The 24734-nt window shown below is 36.5% G+C and overlaps 1 protein-coding gene across 4 annotated transcripts in view; it reads right to left on the minus strand.

Annotated features, from left to right (window-relative positions):
* Positions 1–19065, minus strand: part of LOC127628838 (polyhomeotic-like protein 2) — a 74750-nt gene extending 55685 nt beyond the window's left edge. For 2 of the 4 annotated variants that reach the window (XM_052105763.1, XM_052105759.1), the window contains exon 1: positions 18959–19062. The gene's annotated coding sequence lies outside the window, so the exon portion shown is untranslated. Of the gene's footprint in view, positions 1–18958 lie in introns of all 4 variants that reach the window. The other 2 variants (XM_052105760.1, XM_052105762.1) reach the window with 2 other exon arrangements.
* Positions 19066–24734: the final 5669 nt, after the last annotated feature.

Consider the following 24734-nt stretch of genomic DNA (forward strand, 5'->3'; position numbering starts at 1 on the left):
GATCGTTGAAATTATTTGAAAGTTACGAAGCAAGGTAGCTTGTAATTCGTCAGCGTTAACAGGCAAGATCAAGTTACCTAAAATTACACAGATCAATCCTTATGGCACTATATTTCACATGCTTTGCAGTCATGTAAGCTTGCCTGTTCAATAAGAAGAACGATAATTCGGGGTCTGTTTTGATCCCCAAAAATGAACGAAGATCCCTCCAGGAATCAAAAGCCCTGCCGATGTTCACTCTAGTTTTCCCTCAAACATCATCACGTTCCTGCTTATTTTTTTTGGCTTACTCTGAGTTTGTGTAGGAGTCTGTGTTGTGCTGGGAGCCAGCCGTTAGCTGGATTCCATCTCTAAGATAACGTTAAGTAGTGTTGCAGTTTGTTGTCGCTGTTGAATAGCAGAAGAGACACTACTGTCTGAGGCAAGGCTCTCGGGAGTGCGCATAGATGTCACATACTTTGGATTTTCCCGGCAAAAGCGACCCGCTCCCTTCATATGAAAATCAGTCTACAGGCTTTAAAAGGAAGTCTGGGAAGGGCTAAATAAAGTGGCGTTACAAGCCGTTCACACACTGGCAAAAAAAAGGTGAATATTACATGACAATTGTTACATGTTGCAACTTTAATGTTAATATTTTTGCCTTGTTTTCCAGTAAAAAATGTTTTAAATATGTTTACATCAACAAGATATAGTGTATCTACCTGTGAAGCAAAATTTGCATGAGATATTAAAAGAACAGTTCATCCAAAAATGAAATTCTGACATAATTTACTCACCCTCATGTTGTTCGAAACAATCAGACTTTTAATGTTAAGAAGAATGGCATTAAAAGAATGTCTCCATCAACATCCACTTTCATTGTATTGAAGAAAAAAAAACATGCAATGAAAGTGAATGTTGATTAGGATGAATGCCATTCAGGTTTGGAACAACATGATAGTAAATGATGACAGATTTTTTTTTTCTAGGTGAACTTCCCCTTTAAGATTTGTTTTCAAAGAATGTCTCTTGAATGCAAGTATATTTTGTCTTGTTCCATTTGCAGTCGTCATTGTTTTTAAGCATAAACAAGTAACAAGAAATTTGCCAATGGAACAAGAACAAACACAATGATATATACATACACCCTCTGAAAACATATATTTTGCAGTTTTCTGTTCCAGGTGAAAGTATCTTGTTCTAGGGCTATTTCAATATTTTTAGAAGATAAGACAAAATACAGATTTATTTGCAGTGTGGAATGTAGAAATTAAAAAGTCTCCAGATGTGAAGTCTTCTAATCAAAATATGGATCAAATCATACCATACAACAACAATTCCCATGCTGCAAAAAGAGTTCACAACCCAAAACTAAATCACAGGTATGCACTGTACTCACTCAGATAGTCTGACAGCTTCCGCCACTACTTGTCACAGGAGAAAAACTACCAACAAGGAAAATCCAATCTCTCACATTTCTCTGGACAGGACTCCTCCCAAAACAAATGACTGGGATCCAATAATGTCATTAAACCAACAGACATCAAAGGCATCAAAGACTGCTGCAGGACAAATGGGGTGGATGTTTTGTTTTTGGGGGGTGAGAGGACACTTTGGTGGCCATGGCAGACCCAGCCCCACTTCCTAAACACAGATGAACAACTAGACCAACAGCGAAGCTGCTGATACACATTACACACCAAGCCAAATGGGAGAGTAGATCCTCTTCTATACAGCAATACACCTGCTATAACATGTCCATACCATGTATGAGAGATAGCATGCTTTAAAGGAATAATTCACACAAAAATGAATATTCTGTTATCATTTACTCACATTATGAGTCCGAACCTGTTTGATTTTGTTTCTTCCATGGAACACCAAAGGGGACATTTTGAAGAATTTACTGGTCACTCTTAAAAAACTAAAACAAACCAAACAAATTGTAGGCTATATTCCAAGTCTTCTGAAGTTATCTAATAGCTTTTGTGTAAGTCACATCTGATAAATGAGTCGTTCTTTCGAGTCAGATCTTTTCAATGAATCAATTTATCCAGTTCACAAAACTGGTTTGATTGATTCATTTACAAATAAGACTGATTCTTGAATTTCTCACTGATTTAGTGGTCCGGTAGCAGTTGTTCTTGAATTAAAAGCTCACTGGAGGGGAAGATAATCAGTGAATAATGAATTAACAAATGTTGACCTGTTTCTAACACAAATCTATCATATGACTTCAGATGACTTGGAATATAACATCAAGTCATATGGACCAGTGATTCCCAATATGAATATTATGCCATATATATTGGCATAATTATACATATATTATAGGTATACATATTTCAGGGGGTACATGAGCAGGTACGAGGTGGTACGCAAACAGAATTGCAATTTATGTTGAAATTATAAAAAAGTACGACATATATAAAATGGCTGGGTAAAAATTTATTTTCTATTTAATCTTAGTCTTCATTGAACGATCTCAATATCCAATCATCCTTAAAAACCCAAAATAGTTATTAGATAAAACGTTTGACTCATCAGTGTAATTTGTTCAAAGACGAGATCCACGCAATCCATTCGTCATTCATAATGTCTCTTTTAACATCCTTATTGTTCTTAACAGTTGTTGAGCAAAAACAACAAGAAGAAACATTAGTTATACTAAAGAAGCTGGGCTACTTCACTCTTGTTAAAATTAGCTTAATCAAAACAAAGCGTGAAACTGACACTGATATTGATCAGTGGGAACTGCCGGATTTCTTAAAGAGACAGTACCATTTTAGCATGTGTTCTGCATATCAGCATAAATTGTACAAATTGTGCATGCAAACACCATTTTGCATACATATATTTCATAAATTCAGCTGTAAATCAGTTCAATGGAAAGGAGGAGGCAAGAACCGGCTTGACAATATAAATAATATTTGAATGAAGAACTGAAACAAAAAGAGACACGCACACAAACACACACGGGGTAGCTGCCCGTAAATGCTGTCTCTCTCTAGCACCACCGTCCGCAGTCTGCCTTTATCCCTCTTGGAGGCTGATAAGGGACTGGGTGTGTAGAATCACGACCCAACCCTGTCACATTCCTCCCTCGTTCTCTCAGGCCGGTGAGCCCCTGGCATGACGTAACCCCCCTTTCCCTGGGGTAGGGCGTGCCTTACTCTGGGAGGGGGAGGGAAACAAAAATGATTAAAATAGAGGGTACTTCCTGTAACAGTGTAGTACCCCCAAAAAAATCACTGTAAAATTTAAGAGGGAAAAGGCCAACGTGGGGCAGCAGTGGGAGAGAGAGAGGAGCGAGAGAGAGAAAGAGAAAAATAAAAACACTTAACTCCCTGGTTCTCCGTTACGCCGTAGCTTGGTACTCGGCCACTCCTCCTCCCTCAAATGGAGGACATCCGTGACTCCCCAGGTGGATCGGATGCAGTCCTCCGGCCCCTGGCGGACGGAATGCCCCGCCGCATTCTCGGGAAAGAGAAGGGGTCTCCCCCGCCCCTGGCAGTGGTTCTCCCGCTCATGGTCGGTGGTCCTCTCTTGACCCCACCACATTTAACAACTGGTAGTGGTCACCCCCTGCCCCTGCCAGTGGCCTTGACCGCTCCAGGCAGTTGGCTAGGAGCCTCTTCTCCCCTCGTGGTCGGCAGCCGTTCCTTCGCTTCCAGGCAGCCGGGCTCCTCTATCCCCAGCAGATGGCTGAGGCTGCTCCACTAGGGTGGATTGTAGCAGCGAGAACTCCACTACGGTGTATCCCTCCTCCTTCCTGGCCAGGGCACAGCGGTGAGATTGCCTGTAATAACAACAAGCTCAGTCCGATGATGCTGTGACACACTGCCCCTGACCATGACAGACCCTCCACCTCCAAATCGATCCCATTCCAGAGTACAGGCCTCGCTATAATGCTCATTCCTTCGACAATAAATGCGAGTCCGATTCTCACCCCTGGTGAGACAAAACCATGACTTGTCAGTGAAGAGCACTTTTTGCCAATCTTGTCTGTTCCAGCGAATGTGGGTTTGTGCCCATGGGTGACGTTGTTGCTGGTGATGTCTGGTAAAGTCCTGCCTTACAACAGGGGAGGCGAGGATGATCAGCTGTCCTTCCTTTCTACCTTTAGCGCTGTCTTAGGCGTCTCACAGTACAGACATTGCAATTTATTGCCCTGGCCTCCATGCAGCATGCCTAAGGCATGTTCACGCAGATGAGCAGGGACCCTGGGCATCTTTCAGAGTCAGTAGAAAGGTCTCTTAGTGTCCTATATAACTGTGATCTTATTTGCCTACTGTTTGTAAACTGTTAGTGTCTTAACAACCGTTCCACAAGTGTATGTTCTTTAATTGTTTATGGTTCATTGAACAAGAATGGAAAACATTGTTTAAACAGTTTACAATAAAGATCTGTAAAGTTATTTGGATTTTTACAAAATAATCTATAAAATACAGTGTCCTGAAAAAGGACACTCAGCAAAAAAAAAAAGTTTTTGCATGTTAATGAACTGTCTACTACAATGACTAAAATGATGAAAACCTAATGAATATTAAATAAAATCAATAAAATAATATTTCCTAATGTACCAAGTTAGAAGATTCACTACCCTGTATAATTAACAGCATTAGACTGTTCTAATTGCGCATTAAATGGCTCGTTTGGTCTGGTTTTGTTTTTGTTATCTTTGATCAATAATCGTCATAAAAATACTGAAATATTTTTATAAATAAATTATATTTAGCTTTTGGTAGACATCTTTCATGGTGCTTTTGCATCCTTTTGAAGCATGAAAGCTTGAGTCCCTATTCATTGCAATTCCATGGAAATGAGTGACCATTACATTCATCAAAATGTAGAAAGAAACAACAGGAGGCTGGGTAAATGATGACAACATTTTAATTTTTGGGTGAACTATTCCTTTTAGAATGCACAATGTACAAGAGAGAAAGAGCTTTATTATGCTCAGAGCCCCCCCAGTCTACTCTTCTCTTGTTATTTCTCTGCCAAGCACAGCGCACTACACATTATTCCACTCAATTTGCCCTCTACCATGCATTAGAGAATGGCTCACCACACACCTTTGCATCTTACTGAATGTCTGGTGTCATCATCAGTCCTGGGTATCCTGCCCACAAAGCCCTCTCATGACTATCTAGACACCAAATTGCATTATGTACAATAAAGACAAAAGTGAATATCAGTTTAGCAACTAGAGTGAGGAGTATGCACTGAGTAAAGCAGATACTTTAGATAATGATGTTGTTATTGAGAGGATCGATCCTCACGTTAAAGTTTTTTTTACATGCTAATGAGTTTTGTTATTTATTTAGCATAAACATATTTGGATTTAGCTTTTGATGGAGGTAGAAACATTGAAATATTGAGTAATCCTGAGTATAGAGCTGATATTGGATGGTACTTTTTGGATCGAAAAGAGTAGAATTGTCAGTCCTTGTAAAGGCCAAGAAGTTAGGCCAAGGTGTCAAGATACAGATGGGTTATCAGGACAATGAACAGGCCACATCAAACATTCAGGGCTCACCCTCGGGCCGAACTGACAGCAGATGGATGAGACACCCTGTCACAGCATGTCTGTGCAAGTCAGAGCCAGGTTAAACCAGTCCACAAGGATCACAGCAAAATGGCCATCAAAAGATGTTGAGTAACAGCTAAAACCAGTTGTGTGCCTTGTCATTCATTTGTCATGTCATAACTCTTCCTTTGATTTTGCCTTAAATACTGCACATATGTGTATTTGGTTAATTGTCCTGTAGTGTGACATGCAACACTAAATCTAAAACTATTTATATTTTTTTAGGTAACACTTTGCAATAAGGTTCCATTTGTTAACATTAGGTAACAACATTAGTTAACATGAACTAACAATTAACAATACTTATTAAGCATTTATTAATCTTAGTTAATGTTACTTGCAACATTTTTAAAATCAAAAGTTGTATTAGTTAACATTAGTTAATGCACTATGAACTAACATGAACGAACAATGAACACTTGTATTTTATTATTTAACATTAACAAATATTATTAAACTGTGTAACAAATATACTGTATTGTTAATTGCTAGTTCATGATACCTAATGCATTTACTAATGTTAACGAATGGAACCTTATTTTTTATAAAGTTTTACCTTATTTTATCATTATTATTCATGTTGTGTTTATATATTAAAGAGATTACATGTATGTGTACTTAAAAATGTTTTGACATACCACAGGACAATTAAAAATGGACTATAGTAAAGAGAAAAAGGTGATTAAAATGGTAAAAGTGCAGAAAATATTAATGTTTCCTTATATATTCATATAACTTGTAACCTAAAATATTGATGTTGAAGTAAAAAAAAAAAGTTTTATGCATCAACTGAATAAAATTATTTGTTTTATTTTATCTATTTATAACTATAGAATGCATAGTGTTTTATTGTTTTAATATTACAGAACTGACTCACTTTTTGTGTTTCGATTGAATTAGACCAGAAATAAGCGTGTCATCCTCACCACACTGCTAGTTAAATTAGCACACTCTCAGGATATTAGCTTCATCACAGGATGCTTGCTGTTAGTTTTGACACTTTTGGCCAAGTGTGAATAAATAGTTCAGCAATTAAGAGCTCCTGCCCTTAATGGATCCGACAGACGTGGTGTCACTTAACAGGTCTGACAGTCCCAAGATCAACAGTGTTTTCATTCTGTCAGGTTCAATCATGAACATTTGCTCTCAGAAAGATTTCGGTGTAGTCCAAGATCTTGACACAACATGTTCACTTAACAATGTACCTTTTGAGCGCACATTAGAACTTGTTGTAAATCAGAAGTAATGAGAACTGGGAAAGAGACAGACAGATGGAAGGAGGGAGCCACCAGTCATATTAGCCCAAATCGAATGGTGGGGTCTATTTCTGTGACCGCGCTTGATGTTGCACGAAGTGTGATCAATTTTCTTAAGAGTGCTAATTCTAAGCACAATGTTTGTGCCAGCGCAAAGAGCAAATGGCAGTGGGTGGGAGTGTTTGCGCTATCTGTAGTTGTATTAGCGCAAACTGAAAATTAAGATTCTCTCATCATTTACTCATCCTAATGCCATCCCAGTTGTGTATGACTTTCTTCTCCAGAACACAAATTTCAGCTGTGTATGTTCATAAAATGCAAATGAATGGGTGGCAAAAATTTGAAGCTCCAATAATCACATAAGTCAGCATAAAAGTAATCCATAAGACTTTGATCCATAATCAATATCTTCAGAAGCGATATGATAGGTGTGGGTGAGAAAAAGATCTCACGTTCTTCTTCTTGTGTTTGTGGTGATTCACATTCTTCATGCACATAGCCCCCTACTGGGCAGGGAGAAAATTTTCAAGCAAAAAAGGACGTACATTTTCATCTATTACTCACCCACACCTATCATATCACTTCTCAAGATATGGATGAAAACACTGGAGTCGTATGGATTACTTTTATTCTGACTTCAAAAGCTTCAAAAGGTTGGCACCCATTCACTTGAATTGTATGGACCTACAGAGCTGAAATATTGTGTTCAGCAGTAGAAAGAAAGTCATACACATCTAGGATGGCATTAGGGTGAGTAAATTATTAGAACATTTTCAGTTTTGGGTGAACTTTTCCTTTAATAAATTGCAGCAAAGCACAATGTGCTATTTTCCCAAGAAATAGGTCATTGCACTAAGACATCTAATCTTGGAGCAAAGTCTAAAATCAGTTCCTGCATTTGCAGTTTGGGGGTTTCCAGAAGCAGATGACATCAAAGAGCTATTAATCACTTTTAATACTAGCCTTGATTTGTGTGTCAGTAGATTAATAATAACAATATTAGCAATAGTAATAACAATACGTTTATTTTGTGTAGAGCCTTTCCAAATTTCACAGGATTTTTAAATAAAACATTAAACAGAGAAACATATCATAAATATACATTAAAAAACAAACACTGGGAGAGAAGAAACACATATTTCAATGAGGTGAGACACGGGCGAGCAGGACAAGAGCCAACAGTCCCAGAGAGGCTGATAGAGGACATATACAACATAGGTAGCAGAGGTAACAAACAGAGCAGAAAATGCATTGTAGACAGCCCATTTAAACTTCAAAATTCTTATGAATGGGCTGTTTTTATTTATAACAACATTGCTTGACAGGAAATTAAATACTGTATATAATAATATTTATAATAGGATGTAGACAATGCAATAACGCGATAACAATTAAATTGCACTTGACTCCGCCCATAAGCGCTTTGTGCTCGCAGTTTCCTCAACCCATTTGCACCTAGACTTAGCGCATGCTTGCACGAAAATATCAAAACTTCATGGCCATGCTGACTGACTTTGCATGTATGACATATTGCAATGCGCAGCGCTTAAAGCATAGCGCTCTTAAAATAGGGCCCCTTATCTCTTTAATTTCTCAATTATTTCTACTAGACATCAATGACACTAAATAAAGAGCAAAGCCTAATTTATTAGAATAATTTTAACATTTTTCTTCTGAACAAACTAAAGCACACTTCTGTAGGACAAAGTCTACATTTATACTATATGCAGTGTTGTTTTAATATTAGTTTGTTGAGGAAAATAACTAATGGTCTCCACATTAATCTTAAAGCTCTCAACCATTATGACAACAATTGTCTCAATTGTATTTTCCAAAGCAATTTTAGAAGAAACATCTGAGACAAATTGATACTTACAGAGAAACCACTAAGCAATAAAAACTGTCCTCTGGATGACTCTGAGTCAGCAGAAACCAACATTCAGTGACAGGTTTACACATCCTGCTCACATGCTTATACTTCAGAGAGCCGAACTAGATGATCTTGAGTGATGGTTCTTTGTATCTTCTTTTAGCTCATACACATGTGTGAACAGGTTTGATTGGAGCAATGGAGGAGTCAGGAGACAATGAGGCAGGTTCAAGGTCAGTCCTTTAATTATCCTTTGTTAAACAATGAATCGACGGTAACCGTCGATAACCATTCAATATTATTTACAGTTATATTTATGTGAGCACTCTAGCTGGGACACACTCCCTCCGCTTTCGTGCTTTCTGGACACTCTCTCTCCCTCTCTCGACATTTGGCGTCCCTTTAAATGTCTCTCTCTGTATCTCTACAACAAGACACAGGTGTTAGAGATAATTACAAACCAGGTGACAAGCCTTACCGCGCTCTCTCTCTCTATCCCGCAGACCAACACACGACCACGCCCCCATGCCACAACATGCAATGTGTCATCAGAAAAAAATCTCCAGTACTTCAGGTGAAGTTCTCCTTCTTTCGAAGTTCTCAGCGATTGTCAACAGGTTACTTCACACATCAAAATTGTTGTTTGCCGTTTTCAAAGTGAGAAACTTATCTTGGCTTTGACAACCTATTGTGCAGTCCTGACAGAACTCTCTCTGTGCCTCTTCTCTGGTATCCATCAATCTCTATGTTAGCACATTCCCTCTATGTGGCAACCAGGCGGAGGGAGATTTGTGGCCCTCATTTCCTTAAGATTTACCATAAAAACTGATGGCTTTGTCTACTGGGGGAACATCATTGTTGAGCAGAGAAAGCATGAAATACGGCCCTCAGATATCACTTGAAGAGTGACAAGAACTATGGAGGGAGTGTATGGCTGAAGGGTGCAGGTGGGGGGTCTCTGACTGACTGCAATAACCTGTTTTTTTATGGCCAGTGACGCAAGACATGGAATCACACATTCATTGTATTCAACAAGCAGAGGGGATCTGAGGTTTCCAGTCAGACAGAATTCTGCACAAGCAAATACCCAGTTGGCAGAAACAAACTATTCTCAGTGATCTCTTTTCATGTAAATGGAGGACGAAATGAATATACAAACATCTGTGTTTTTGCATATTGAAAGGATCCAGGTTAAATATAGAGCTGCTTTATCGTGAGCCGCCCGACAGGAAGCATAAATGGCGTGCTGTGTAATTTCACATTGATTTGGGATACTGTGCCTTCAAAGCTACTGTTTATGATGGAAACATTAACATGTAAATTAGATGTGCAGAGCGAGATAAATTGTTCAGACTTAAAGGATAAAAGAGAAAGATAGCATGATTCTGGCCATTTTACTCTTGTTTGATACAGCCCAATGCTCACAAACAGAACGAGTATCATTTCTGATTGTCAGCTGGAGACCAAGCGTGAAATAACCTGAATTTAAACATCAGTAACATACTTTCTCACAATAACAACACAAGCCTCCCAGGCACACATTGATACTGTCATTAGCACAACAGCATTATTATGTCTCAATCACAATATAATGCCTGTATTTGTACAAAATTGCTTTAAAACATTTAAACAGCACTCTTAGGAGGCATACACTGTGCCTAAGGGATCTGAAAACTCAATGTTCGTTATGATAGCTGAAAGCAGCCCTTTTAATTCCTGATATCCTTAGGGATTATAAAGTGACATACAGTCCAGTCAGTGTGAAAATCTATGCTGCTGATACTGAAATAAAAAGAAATGTTGTCTTGAAATTAAACATGGTGCTATGGTTGATGCTCACACACTGGGATTATAAATTACTGTCGTCCAGCCAAAAGAGTTTGAACATTTCAGGCTGTATTCTTCCCCTTTGTTTCTGTGTAAAAGTCTGCAGCCAGCAGCACACATGGCCCTCAACTCTCATAGCCATAAAATTACCACAGGGAAGGAATCAGATACACAGACGCCCTAGACACCACTCAGTTTACAAAGAACCTCAAAGCCTTCCAGTCTGAGTTATTACTGGCACAACCTAAACAAACAGGTGAAAATCAGTTGTCAATGCAATGTTTGCACCTTTTCCACAATAAAAAAGCAATTGTTGAGAAAAGAAAAAAAGAAAAAAAAATCAAGGCAACACAATGCACTATATTTATGCCTTAATAATGGTCCCCAGTAACACTAATTTGTTGAGCAAAATTAAAGTTGTTCGTTCACTAAATGCAAAATGTCTCATTTAGCCAATAAACCTTTGTCAAGGCTGTTACAAATTAGCAATGCAATTAGCAATACAAAAATTCCATCATTGCATTCTTTTATATAGTATGGTTCAACATGACTCATTCACATGAAGTGAATCTTTGTCTCTGATTAAGTAAACGTCTTGCAAAGTAATGATACATCAGCAATGGAGCCTTCTCACCAGGGACTAAAAACGAAATGCTTTTCATTTCGGTTCGTTTTGAGCAAAAACTTTTCACCATGGACTAAAAACTAAATGTTTTTGTTTTTCGTTCCATTTAAGAAGTTCCATGGCCTCCTTTCCAAAACATTAGTTACCAGTTAGAACAAAATAAACGAGTGGTTAATAATGTTTTTTAAAATGAGAATACTTTGCTAATGGGTGGGTGAAATACCTGCAGTGTTGCCAGATCTCACAAGTCCAAAATAAGCCCAAAATAAGCCACTAATAGTGGAAAAGAAATAATTTTTTCTTGTGTGGTGAATTTATCAGCATAGTAATCATAACAAGCAATTAATTAACAGCTAAGTATAATTTTAATTACAGATCTGCTTCAGAGTCAAAACCTGGCATCAGCTAATCTGTATTAATGCATCATATCTAAGACTTGAAAACATCAATGAAATTTACTTTTTACCTCTAATAATGTTTTATAAATATAGTTATCATTATATATAGTTGTTATAAAAGTCTTCATTCACAGAATGCGACATCCACAACGGGCAATTAGGCAATGAAATTAGTTATAAAGCAGTTTCCATCAAGATCAAAGCACATGTTTAGTTTTTCGTGCAACATGAAGTGGTGTAGTACTGTGAGAAACCCTTTGGCCTTTAGTTTCATGAAAAAATTATTGGAATAAAATTAACCTGTTTAACCATTTACCAGCATTTAAAAAATACAGTTTTCACTGTGAAACAATTGAAAATCAATTTGTTCCGGTTTTCGGTTACGTTCTGCAAAAACGTACTTTTGGAGCAAGTCTCCCATTCACGACTACAAAAGTTTACCCCATTATAATTTACTTTCGCTTTCCAGACTGGGACATGTGAAAATGGTCCATAGCTCATGCAAACACACATAATCTCAATAATATACGTTTACTTAATCAACAAACATCATTAAATACAAATATGAACATCACAACACAATAAATAACTAACAGTGACAACATCAGACAAAAAAACAACATCAACAGCATTAAAATGATAGCAAAAAGTTATCAAACAGCAAACAATAATCATTTTGCCCAAACTTGGTGCTCATGTTTTATGTGGATTCAAATTAATTTACATTTCCTTGTATCTGTGACTTAAAAAGCTCTTTATGCTGGATAAAATGTCAATCTTTTTTTGTTTCAGTATCAAATTTGAATTTGTATTTCGTGAGCATAATTAAATCTTTAAAGTTGCTTCTTTATCTACTTACAAATACAGATTTAATAAATATCTTTTGGTCGGTGTTAACCTTCATAGCAAATGGTTAATGATAGCTTGCCAGACAGAGACAGTTGCATACATAGCTTAACACCTGAGCAAACCTTCTTGTGAAACACAGTCACCTGTCATATCCAAAGTCCTTAAGCGTGAATCTGTCAAGACCCTACTTAGCAAACGGGGATGGAGTGATGACAGATTTTCTAAGTCATTTAAGACCTCAGAGTCAAACACACTCAGATCTCTGATTTATTTCAGTACTAACATGGAAAGCCTAGTGTTACACAAGAAATGTAGAAATAACTGCAAATATTGTTGGTATGCTTTCATGTGTTATAAAAGCTCTGTCCCTCCAATTTTTCTGAAAAATATGTAATACAAAAATCTATTTGTTCTTTGAGTGTTAAAACCTCCACATCTGATAAGCACCGACAATAATGGGTTTAATTAAAGAACTTCCCTTCATTAACAAATGTTCCACTTCAGGAGTGACTTCCTTATTTGTGTGTCTCAGAGAAGTATGAATTAATATTATGTTATTCCGATTTACCCATTTATTGCTTTAATGCCTTTAAACATTCCTCAGGTTCTCTGCACTTGATTAGAAAATTATGCAAAACCTGACAATTAATTAATTTCTAAACAGGAAAAATGCATTATGTTAATGGTATAATAACTTTATACCTTTTATTTGCTCCTTAAGTATGTGACTCTTAACATAGGTGCTTATTTTATGCTAAACAACAATTAATTCCGGTCCTCTTATTCGATTGGACAAGCAGCATTCTAGGACAGCTGATATTTCATATACTGCCATATTTTAGATTTCTGGAATACTTGATTCCGATTGCTAAATCGTGCCGTTCGATCAAATTCAATTTGTGTGTGTAATGCTGACAAAAAACTGTATAATTGACCATTGTCCCAGGCAACCAATTTCCTACACAGCTGTGCTAATTTCATATCTCCCATATCTCTCGTCACTTCTCAGAAAAGACAAAAGAGAAAAATCTTGAAAACGTCATACTAATAAGCAACATTTACAGAAGCTTTTACATGTACTCTCAATGAAATGATGAACTAAGCATCCAAATCCTTGAGTTAAAACTAAACAGGTCAGAATATGCGCCAAACATCAGTGGTTGTTGCCTTTCGGTAAGGAACCATATAATTAATGCCCTAAGCGTTGCCTTTCCAAAAAAAAAAAAAAAAAAAGTAAAAGAAAGGGAGATTGATGTCAAGCAGCTGTGTGGCTGTCGGCTCCTGAGCCAGAGAGCTGAGTAAGAGGGAGAGGAGGACAGAGAACACCTGGGCATGAAGCTTAGAGGCAGGCAGGAATCACTTTCATCTGCCCAGGCAGCAGTCGAGCAGGGGTGAGAGAGAGACAGAGAGAGAGAGAGTTGTCTGCATAACACTCTCAAACAGTTACTACTGTCAGTAGCTCTCACACAGATGCTCTAAAACTGCAACAGGTTTTCATTCTCAAAAATAAGACTTACTATGTTAGGAGTGTGAGACCTGTTCACAAGAAAAAGTGAAAGGAATATTTAAATTCTGTTATAAAGTCTCTGACCGATGTCTCTAAAGTTATTCTTCGTTAAAAAAGAAGGTCAAAACAAAATTATACTGTCTTCGAACATTTAGACATAGGCCACGCCCCTAGGGGAGGTGTTTAGAGGAGCATTTAAATATGAGAGGCATGCTGCAGAGACTATTATCCCAAGATGGAGCATTGTATTATATTAAATTGGACAAATTGGAATGCCCAATATGGTAGATGTAGAAAAGGAAGTCCCGCCTTACAGCTAAAAGAGCCAATAACATTTAGATACAGGCATTGCCAATCAACACAATAACGCTCATGTGTATTAGCTGGACCAGTCTGAAAAATAGAGTTTTTTTAGCATGAACTGAGTTAAAGACGCATAATTTATGACACCACTGTAGTCAGATTTTACTGCTATATTTGAAATATGTTCTTTGATCGTAATTTTTAGAGAAATCGAGATTTCGGTCATTCAAGTAGATAGGAGCTTTAGAAAAATATTATTATATTAAGAAAAGATATCTCTCCAAACAAGAAATAATCCACTGAAATTGGCTGAAGACCTGTTTAAGATAACAGCGTGTCATCAAATGTTTTTGCCACAAATAGGCCAACTGCTTCACTTAGTACTGATCTTTTGAATTTCAAGACTAAACATTTTCAGCCTGATACAGCTCTTCAGTTGATCCATTACATCAGAAGGTTTTTGGTTCTTGAACCAGATCCTCACAAGCATACACAAGCACTCTGAAGAGATTTCTCTGAGGACAATATATGTCATTCTTCAGGCTGTGTACATATCTAAGCTTCAGATAAGTATCAGAAACTGTCAAAAATGAAAGATAGAACCCTGACACACTAGTCTGTTTTGAGTTTTTGTAAATGGGCAAGTCACACGGCAGAAAGCGTCATCAGTGATAGAAGAATGTCATGGTGAGCTTTGAGGTGAGCGCGTTCATTCTCAGAGTCTGCATTTCATCATCATGAGGCCTCAGACAGCGCAGTATGAAAACATCTTTGCTCATCTGTTACTGCTTCTCACAGCTTTCATCGATGAAGATGGATCTCCCCATTAGATGCCACATAACACTTATTCCTGAGTCCTGTATCTCTCATTAGGGATCAAGGGTTCACTGCCTGTGCTCAAACACATAGCCCCTCCCTCAAAAGAACCATCAGCAGCATGATATATGGCCTGAAATGAGCTGCTGTCTGTTAAAAGCAATTGTGTTTAGTGCTCTGTAAACTGTGCAGGACAGATTGGTGTCTTTATTTTCTTACACAAGTTCACTGGTTCATAAATTTCTGGAGCAAATTAAACTAAACAGATTTGGTGTGCTGTTCATAATGGAGGGGCTCAAACATGGGACTGAGCTTGAGCTCTGCGATCCACTGGTTGACCCAATGGTACTGTGTCAGTACGGTTGGGAACCTCAGACAAACAGAGCAGTGTTTTAAAAGAGCTACACAGCCAGCGTATTTACAGTTTTAGAGGAAATCAATCTACAAATTACTTGCTTATAGTCTATGCATATTAAGCTCTATTAGAGAGCAACAGTCTGGTTCCATATGTAAAAATCCCATTATTTACAATGATCAAATTTGCAATGCTTCATGGGATTGTAGTTCGTACCCTAGTGAAAGACGTGAAGTACACAGTCTTGAACCTTTGTCTTTTAATCAAAGTTTGTAAAGTTGTGATTCACCTCGGAGCTGATTGGTTTGGTTTATGGCTTAAAACTCTTTTATGGATAATTTTTTGAAAAGTCTATGCTAAAGATTAATGGGAAAAATACTTCCGGAACCCAGGCAGCTGAAAAAGTAGGCGGCACTCTTGCACTCTGTAGGAGAAAGTATTACACAATTCATCCTTAATCAAATGAATTACATATAGAATAACTCTACTAATACATGAACTGTTTTTGGAAGGGTACACAGATTCATATGAGCAAAATACTGCTTACCGTGCTATCATATATATCAGATACAAAATTGTGTGATATCAAACATTAATATTACTGTTATTAGCCTCGTGTAAATAGTTTAGGGACAAGGATTATCTTGAATTTACCTGTGTTTTCTCTTATCTCTTACATTGATGTGAATGCAAGCAACACAAAAAAATTTAGTTTGTTGAGTAGATCTCGAATCAAAGGCAATGCGTTTCTCAGTCACAATATTTTAGAAAGAACAAGATTCAATAAAGGGTTAAGATAGTTTAGCAGGTTTTTAGCTTAAACAACCAAAAGATATCTCTTATGTTTACAAAGCTGTCTTGTAATTAAGACCATTTGTAGTTCAGTTTAAATAATATATCCACTACAAAACTAGTTCAAAATGATTATCTTAACTTTACTTTTAAGTAGATTTTTATATTTAGGCCATGTCCACACATTTTCAGTTGAAATGCACTGACCTTGAGAGAGAATGATAAAGGAAAAAGTTTGCATATGTGTATACGTTTCAGTCTGTCTCTCTTGACTGAAGCCCATCCATGAATGCACTAGAATCTACAGGTGCTTTAAGGGGGAACCAGAGGTGTGGCCCTCCACACAGACCAGTTTGATTGATTATTTGAGTGACCCGAGGGTGAGTGACTCAAACTCATTTCGAGGCCCATGACACAGGAAAGGCAAGTGTAATACATGAGGGTCTTACTCCAATTAACATACAGAGGTGACATGCCCATTGGCGGTATGGGGCCGACAAGCTTTACTTGATTCTCAACACAAAAAAAAAAAAAAAAAGAAAAGAAAAGAAAAAGGTTGCAGAGATAATCTGGAGATGCTATAGTAGTGCAGCAATGGTCTCATGACATGTCAAATAATAGTATGCTTTTTTTATAATTAGCTTGTACAAAAAAAATAAATGAACCAACGAACAATGTTATTGCAATTTTTCATAAGTTTAAAGGAATAGTTCACCCAAAAATGAAAATTCTCGTATTATTCACCTGATGCCATCCCAGATGTGTATGACTGTCTTTCAAATTAAGATTTTTAGAAAAAATGTTACGTCCTTATAATGTAAGTAAACAGGTGCCATCAGGCTTCTGGCAATTTGATGGTCTAAAAGGCATATTTAGGCAGCATAAAAGTAATCCATACGACTGAAGCAAAAAGATAGGTTGGTTTAAGAAACAAATAGCTAATTAAATCTTTATCCTGCCAGCAGTCGATGCATCAGTGACGTGAGCGATATGGCGTATTTACAACAGAGGAATGAACGTCACGCAAGAGTTAGTTCATTTCAAACAGAAATACAGTGCTGGGCGGAAGTAACGATTTCAACTTAAAAGCATTTTAATTATCGATTTGTTTCTTACGCCAACCTATTGATTGGCTTCAGAAGACATTAATTGATCGACTGGGGTCATGTGTATTACATTTATGCTGCCTAAATATGCCTTTTGGAACATCAAATAGCTAGCAGCCTGATGGCACCCATTTACTTATATTATAAGGACTTACAGAGCTGCAACATTTTTCTAAAAATCTTAATTTGTATTCTGCTGAAGAAAGACAGTCATACACATCAGGGTAAGTGAATAATGAGAGAATTTTCATTTTTGGGTGAACTATTCTTTTAACACCCAACCCAAACCAAATAATAATGTATAACCCCATTCCCAAACCCTATACCTTACAATGACTTTAATAGTGAAATAACGTTTGTGTTTAAGATGAAAAAAAAAACATCAAAGTTTGGATCAAGACTTGGAAAGTGTATTACAGATTAATGACACACATCAGTCATTTGTTTTGCATTAATAAACATGGAATGAGTAACCAACATTACATTTTTGTATAGAGGCCAGCTAAAATGTTATGCTTGCATTGTATCGATTTGAAATTCTGTTTGTTGATTGGTCAGGTTGAACTCTATTGGAATAAAAGTCATACGATATCTTATGATTTCGCCATCATGTACAAATCATCATGAGTTGTCATGAGACTAGGTTGGAACTGCATGACACAAAACATAAAAAGGACTGAAAGACAAAACGAATAAACTATTATTTCTTACTATTCTATTGCTGTAATGAAATTACAGTTTTACAAAATAAAATGAATCACACTATTTATAGTATTCAAAATGAAACTTTTAGAAAATTACAATTCTATCATGTACTATAAAAGGAAATTTTCCTTTAATGATTCCTTTAAATAACAACTATATAAACACTAAATTGTAATTATGTTTATAAGAAGACACCAGCAAGATAACACACAGGTGCAAGGCAAGCATCACTCCTTTTTGCCTATGTTTACAGAGCATTGGGTCAAACTGGCGTGCACCAAAATAGTGCAGATGGTCATGTTATTTGAGGCGTTAGGTTAAATGCATTGTATCAGCTCTCTGGTTGTCACTCAGTCCACTTGCGCAACAATGCGCTGTCCGGGAATGCATTGTCCCCATTTGGTTTAAAAGCTTCTTGTGTACATGTGTGCTGAGCAATCTCATCAATAATCCTTAAAAACATTGCAAATGATGTGCCGTATGTCCACATTAATCACTCTCTCATTCAGCTTTGACAGAAATACTTGACGGTTGCTTCTGTCACAGTGATTGCATTGGCTATATTGAATTAAGTAATCCAGTTGGCACATCTAGGTAGGGTCTTAAATTCCTCAAGCCCACCTAGATGATGTCTGTTAATCTGTGTCCCACTCTATGAGCTCTGATGTTAGTAACCGTAGTGAAAACCAGTGCAGTGAAAACATGTGTTGGAATTCTCCAAAGTAAACACCTTTTCATTATGCCGAAACGGACATGCACAGGCAAACACACATGTGCACACATACAATTTACATAGAGACACACATTCAGACCACACATACTGTTGATATAACATACACAGCCTTCAATATCCACACACATACACAAGAAACATAGAAAAAGACAGACATACAGTCCCTCCTACAGGCTTCTGGATGAAGTGCCATTTTAATTCTCATGTAATGCAACAAACAAAAGCACATCTTAATAAATCTACATACCCTTGGCATAGGCCTTGTCTCCTTCCACAACTTTAATCGCTAGCTTCTTTCCTGATATCCAACACCATGACTGGGGTCTGCTCTATCCGACAGCCACAGACTACACCAAGCACAGAGGAGGAGTTGAGGAGAAAAAAATGCAGCATGAATTAGCATTCCTATAGCAATCATGTGACTTAACCTCACCAATAAGCTGCCTCAGATTCATTATGATCCACCTCTTGCTCTACCCTCCCTCTGAGCTTCTCCCTTGTTTCACTCTCTCATAGATAATAAAGGATAGAGAACTGTTTATGTCCATGGTGCTTTTATAATGCAATTACACTTCCAATATCCACAATCAATCACTCTCTCAAAGGAAATGTTAGAATATGTACAGAGTTGAGAATTGTGGAAATAGTGTAATGAAAAACAGACTTCTATAGAGATTGAATTACTGTAAATTGTGAATGGAGATGCACAGATGATGCAACAATTTGAGTGTAAATTAACTGAAATACAGTATATGAGAGCCGGATCCCACCACAGAATAAAATAAAATAGGTAATTCTGACTTTATATCTACCAATTGTGACTTTATAACAATTGTGAGATATAAACTGGCAATTGCATGCTATGTAGTCACAAATGTGTGATATAAACTGCAATTATGTGACATAAACGTGCAATTGCGACTTTGATATGTAGTGCAATTAAGAGAATAAAGTTCATTAATTGCAATTGGGAGATATAAACTAACAATTGGCAAGATGTAAAGTCGCAATTGCGAGATATAAACTTAAAATTGGCAAGATATAAAGTCGCAATTGTGTGACATAAACTCACAATAGTGAGTTTGATATAAAGTCGCAATTCCGATAAACAAAGTCAAAGTATTGCGAGATATAAAATCGTCATTCCAAAAAAAATTGAAAAAGCGAGTTTGAGATAGTCGCAATTCCAATACACAAAGTCACAATTGCGAGATATAAAATCACCATTCCAAAGATATTGCAATTTGCAAGTTTGAGATAGTCGCAATTCCAATAAACAAAGTCACAATTGCAAGAAATAAATTCGCGAATGGGATACATAAACTCACAATTGTGTGGCACAAACTCGCAACTGCAATTGCAAGAAATAAACTCAGAATTGTGAGAAATAGAGAATTATTTTTTTTTATTCCATTACGGGATAAAGCCAACGTACAAATGCAACAAGCAAAGAGTAAAAAAACAAAAACAAGCATAATTCACACACACATATACAGAGACTTTTGAAGCTATGTTTGCAATAGTCTCTTGAAGATGCAACGGCTTTCATAATATGATAACGCTATTTTTTAAAACTCTTAAAGCAAAAGTACACTTTGGTTATCCGCATTGCTGATCGGAGCACGTACCGTGTGCGAGATGCAAATTTCGTCATCAGCATAGTCTGCGCAGAATGTTCGCTTGGGCCCAGATTTTCTCAACATGTGAACAGTTCTTGTTTTCTGAGATTGTTTTCACTCGTGGTCAAAAGAATATACTTTATAAGGTGACGTGGTCAAACGAGCACAATTCAATCTGGTATACAAAGTATGGGCCTTGAGCCTAAACCTAAATCTCACAGAAAACTCTTGTTGGATTTAAATGTGCACTCAGTAATTTTTTGCTAATTGCTGAACTTCTAAACAGAAAACAATTTTTAGTAGAATAGTATTTTTTATTTTTTTATGTTTAATGTTTAAACGATGTACAATTACATGAGGTGAAGAATCTAGAAGATTCTAGTCACATCAGTCTCAGAGACAATTTGCTTTATTTTAGATATGGTTTAGGGTGCACTTTCATGAGTCATGTTCCTATGAGATCATATGACCAACCGAATATTGCTTGTTTTATCTTGATAGTACCCTATAATTGGACACTTTCACTCGAGAAATATATTAATCATGGCTGACAGTGAATTTTTAAAATGGCATCACAAATATGGATTTTCTGTTTATGCGTAATGCTGCATCCAAACCGCTAGGTGTCAGCGCAACATAATCATAAACATTACTGAGTGCATCTTTCAATGCAAAACATGATTTTGATGATTGACGAGCCTTTCAAATAGTCAAACAGCTTAAAATGTTGTAATAAGTTGGTTTTCGACATGTTTCATAATTTTTTAGGACATTTTGAAATATCTAGTCAAACTTGTACACACCCACACTCTGTCGTAGATGCTTTGAGAAAGCAGCTCAGCTACAGAATGAGCTGCTGCTGAGGTAGAAACTGTAGTCAAACAACAGAGTGGAAACGTTTTGTCTGCATGTGTGCTCTATCCTCCATCTTATTAAAGTCTCTGTGTCTCATTAAAGCCAGTGGGGGGTGGAAGCATAAAACACACCTCTTTCGCCTGACCCTGAATTTACGAGTCTACCTCAACAAAGGGCATTAAACAGCAATCATGCCTGAATGCTGAACGCATGAAGTACATGAATGCTTTGGAGGTGCATGTATCACTCAAGGGAGACTCAAATAGTAACGATAGGTTTTCAGTTGTAGCGTGAGGCAATAAATTGCTTGAATATGGTGCAGGATGCTTAGATACTAAAAGCTGTTAAGTGATGGGAGATGTAATAGCCTGGGACACACAGGTGCATAAGCGGTGTTGATATAATTAAACAGGTCAGAGGACAGCAAGGAGAATGAAGGAGGTGATTGTGTTATTTCCTGCTCTGATAATAAGTTCCTTATGCTTATGTTATGTGTGTGAGAAAGAAAATGAGAGAGACCATTTCCCTGTAATGAGCTTCTGCAGTGATTTAATTTTTTTTATGTTTTAAAGGAGTAGTTCACCCAAAAACGAAAATTCTCTCATCATTTACTCATCGTTACCCTCATACCATTCTAGATGTGTATGACTTTCTTTCATCAACAGAACACAAACAAAGATTTTCAGAAGAACATCTCAGCTCTGTAGGTATGCAGTGAATAGTGATCAGAGCTTTATAGCTCCAAATATCACAAAAAGGAACAAAAAAGTAATCCTTAAGACTCCCGTGCATGCTTAAATCATATATTCAGAAGCGATATATTAGGTGTGGGTTAGAAACAGTTAAAAATGTAAGACCTTTTTAACTCTAAATCTCGACTTTCACTTTTACATCTGAAAGTCAGATGTGGAGTTTGTTTAGTTTCAATTTTACATCTGAAAGTGAAAGTTATAGTGGAGATTTAGAGTGAAAAAGGACTTAAAGGACTCAGCCACATCTATGATATATATTATGAAGATATAGATATAAACTTTGAAGTCATATGGATACATTTTTATGTTTCCTTTAAGTGATGTTTGGAGCTACAAATGTCAGAACACCTTTCACAATTATATGGACCTACAGAGTTGAGATATTCTTCTAAAAATCTTTGTTTGTGTTCTGCTGAAGAAAGAAAGTCATACACATCTAGAATGGCATGAGGGTGAGTAAATGATGAGAGAATTTAAATTTTTGGGTGAACTAACCCCTTAATGAAAGCTATATATTAGTCTTGCACACAAGACTTTCAGTAGGTGAAAGTCTTGTGTGCAGTTCCAAGCAACATAGTCGTCACTGTCATGACTGCTATGTTGCTCAGAACTGCACACAAGATTTTCACCTACTGTTGCACTTGTGTACATGGTAGTGTGACAATAAAGTGATTTGATTTGATTAGATATTTAAACCATGATGAAGGTAGTGCATCAGTATTTTTCAGTTATCTCATATGAAATCTATGACAGGAGGTTGAATTTTTTGTTTGCTAAATTCCGTATCTACTTTCCAAATTTTCGATCTGCTTCCTTACTTATGCGATGCACTGCGCAAGACATGAGCAAACAATATCCGAATGATACACCTGAATTATTACATGAATATACTTATAAACAAAACCCTACACCTAACAATACCGAGACCAAAACTTTGAAAATATAGTATCCCTCTTGCCGGAAATCAAAATGGACTTGATTTTAAAGGCAAAGTACAGCTGATTTTCGAGCATGAACATTAGCCTCATGGTGGCTTGTACAAAACATTGGAGAAGTGTAAGTCACTCAAGTAAATCACATTTTTGTGACAATGCAGAGCAATAACTTTTCCGACACGTTTAATTTAAATGTAACTTGAACTTGTGTGATTTTACCATCTACTCTAGTAGCAGAGGGGAGTCTGTCAGGTGTCCCCACTTGGGATGGGCAATACCACTTTCTTTTCGATCCGAAACCAATAATTTAAAGTAAAATATCATTGATACTGATAACAATACCGATAATTCTATTACATTAATTTTTTTTAGCAATTTCTTGGGATAAAATGGGTAACTTAAAATATATATTTTTTTCATATTTGAAGTCATGTTCTTTTTTTTTTTTTTTACATTTGTGAGCCTATTTCTGTTTTCTTTACCCTTACAAAAATGAACCATTCACTATAATAACTATAGTTTAACCATGGGATTTAGTTAAACCTTAGTTACCACACAATTAACCATGGTTACTACTACAGTATTACTGTAGCAAAACCATGGTTTCAACAAAAAAACTAACAAAAAAACAACAACATGGTTACTACAATATTACTTAAGTAAAACCATGATTAACAATTTTTTTATTTACTTATTAACAACAATTACACATAAACTATTTTAAGAAATGTCACCTTTAGATATGGTCATTTTAGCATGAATTTACTCCAGAAGCAGTCTCTCTGATTTTCTATCATTACCTTCATAAAGCTCTGATCCCTCTTGTTTGAACGAGTCTTGTGATGGCGCAAACACTTGTCTACTTGTGTCTTTCAGCATTTATGCATGTTAAAATAAGCGGAAGAAGAAATAGTTCCCATCCTGCACAAGTATTTGCTAATATAGCCTAATCCTTTTTATTTAACTTTGAATGATTATTTTTCATATTCTTGGTAACAAAATAATAATATCCCAGTTACATCCCTAGTTTTTTTTTATAATCAATATTTTTTTTTTGAGGATTGAACATTTTGATACAACATCAGTAGTGAAAGTATCGATACATTAGGATCGATTCACCCATCGCTAGTGCTCACAATTGTATCTTATGTGTTATGCAGGGCTCCAGACTAAAAAAAATTACTGAAACATTAATGAGCCATAGGGCTGTTTTTAGTTACCAAATCATAGATTTTCTCAATTTAGATTGCTGTTCAGAAACCAGATAGAAAGCAGGAGGAAGTCAGCTGATAACCCATTAATCAGAGCCTTAATAAACAGTATATATAGATGAGATCCGTTTGCATTCCCTTTTGTCTCATAAATGTTCACAACCCTTTCATACAAATATAGGAGATAAACACATTTTTTATTTAGTACTACTCTTCAGAATCTACATTAGAGATATTTACTGAAAGTATAGTATGCATATAGTAGTTTGTTGTCTTCTTGAGCATCAATTAATGTTTCTCAAGTCCCTCAATTGTCCTAAGTGTCAAAGGCTTGATTATATATATATTGGATATAATAAGCCAACACACCCCTGTTAAAACAGCAGATTTTTGTGATGTAAAAAATAAAACAAAGATAATTCATATCAGACTTTTTGCACCTTTAATGTAAAAATTACAATGCCACTGTAAACCAAAGTGACACATTTCAGAGAAAAAACTTAATATAATTTAACTGCATAAGTGTGCACACCCTTTTATAATTGGGTATGTGGCTGTGTTCAGAATCAACCAATCATAAAGCTCATGTGAAATAGCACACACCTGTCTTCACCTGAAGTGACTCTGATTAACTCTAAATAAATCTCAGCT

This window comes from Xyrauchen texanus, chromosome 35 (genome assembly GCF_025860055.1).
Source record: "Xyrauchen texanus isolate HMW12.3.18 chromosome 35, RBS_HiC_50CHRs, whole genome shotgun sequence".
Lineage (NCBI taxonomy): Eukaryota > Metazoa > Chordata > Actinopteri > Cypriniformes > Catostomidae > Xyrauchen > Xyrauchen texanus.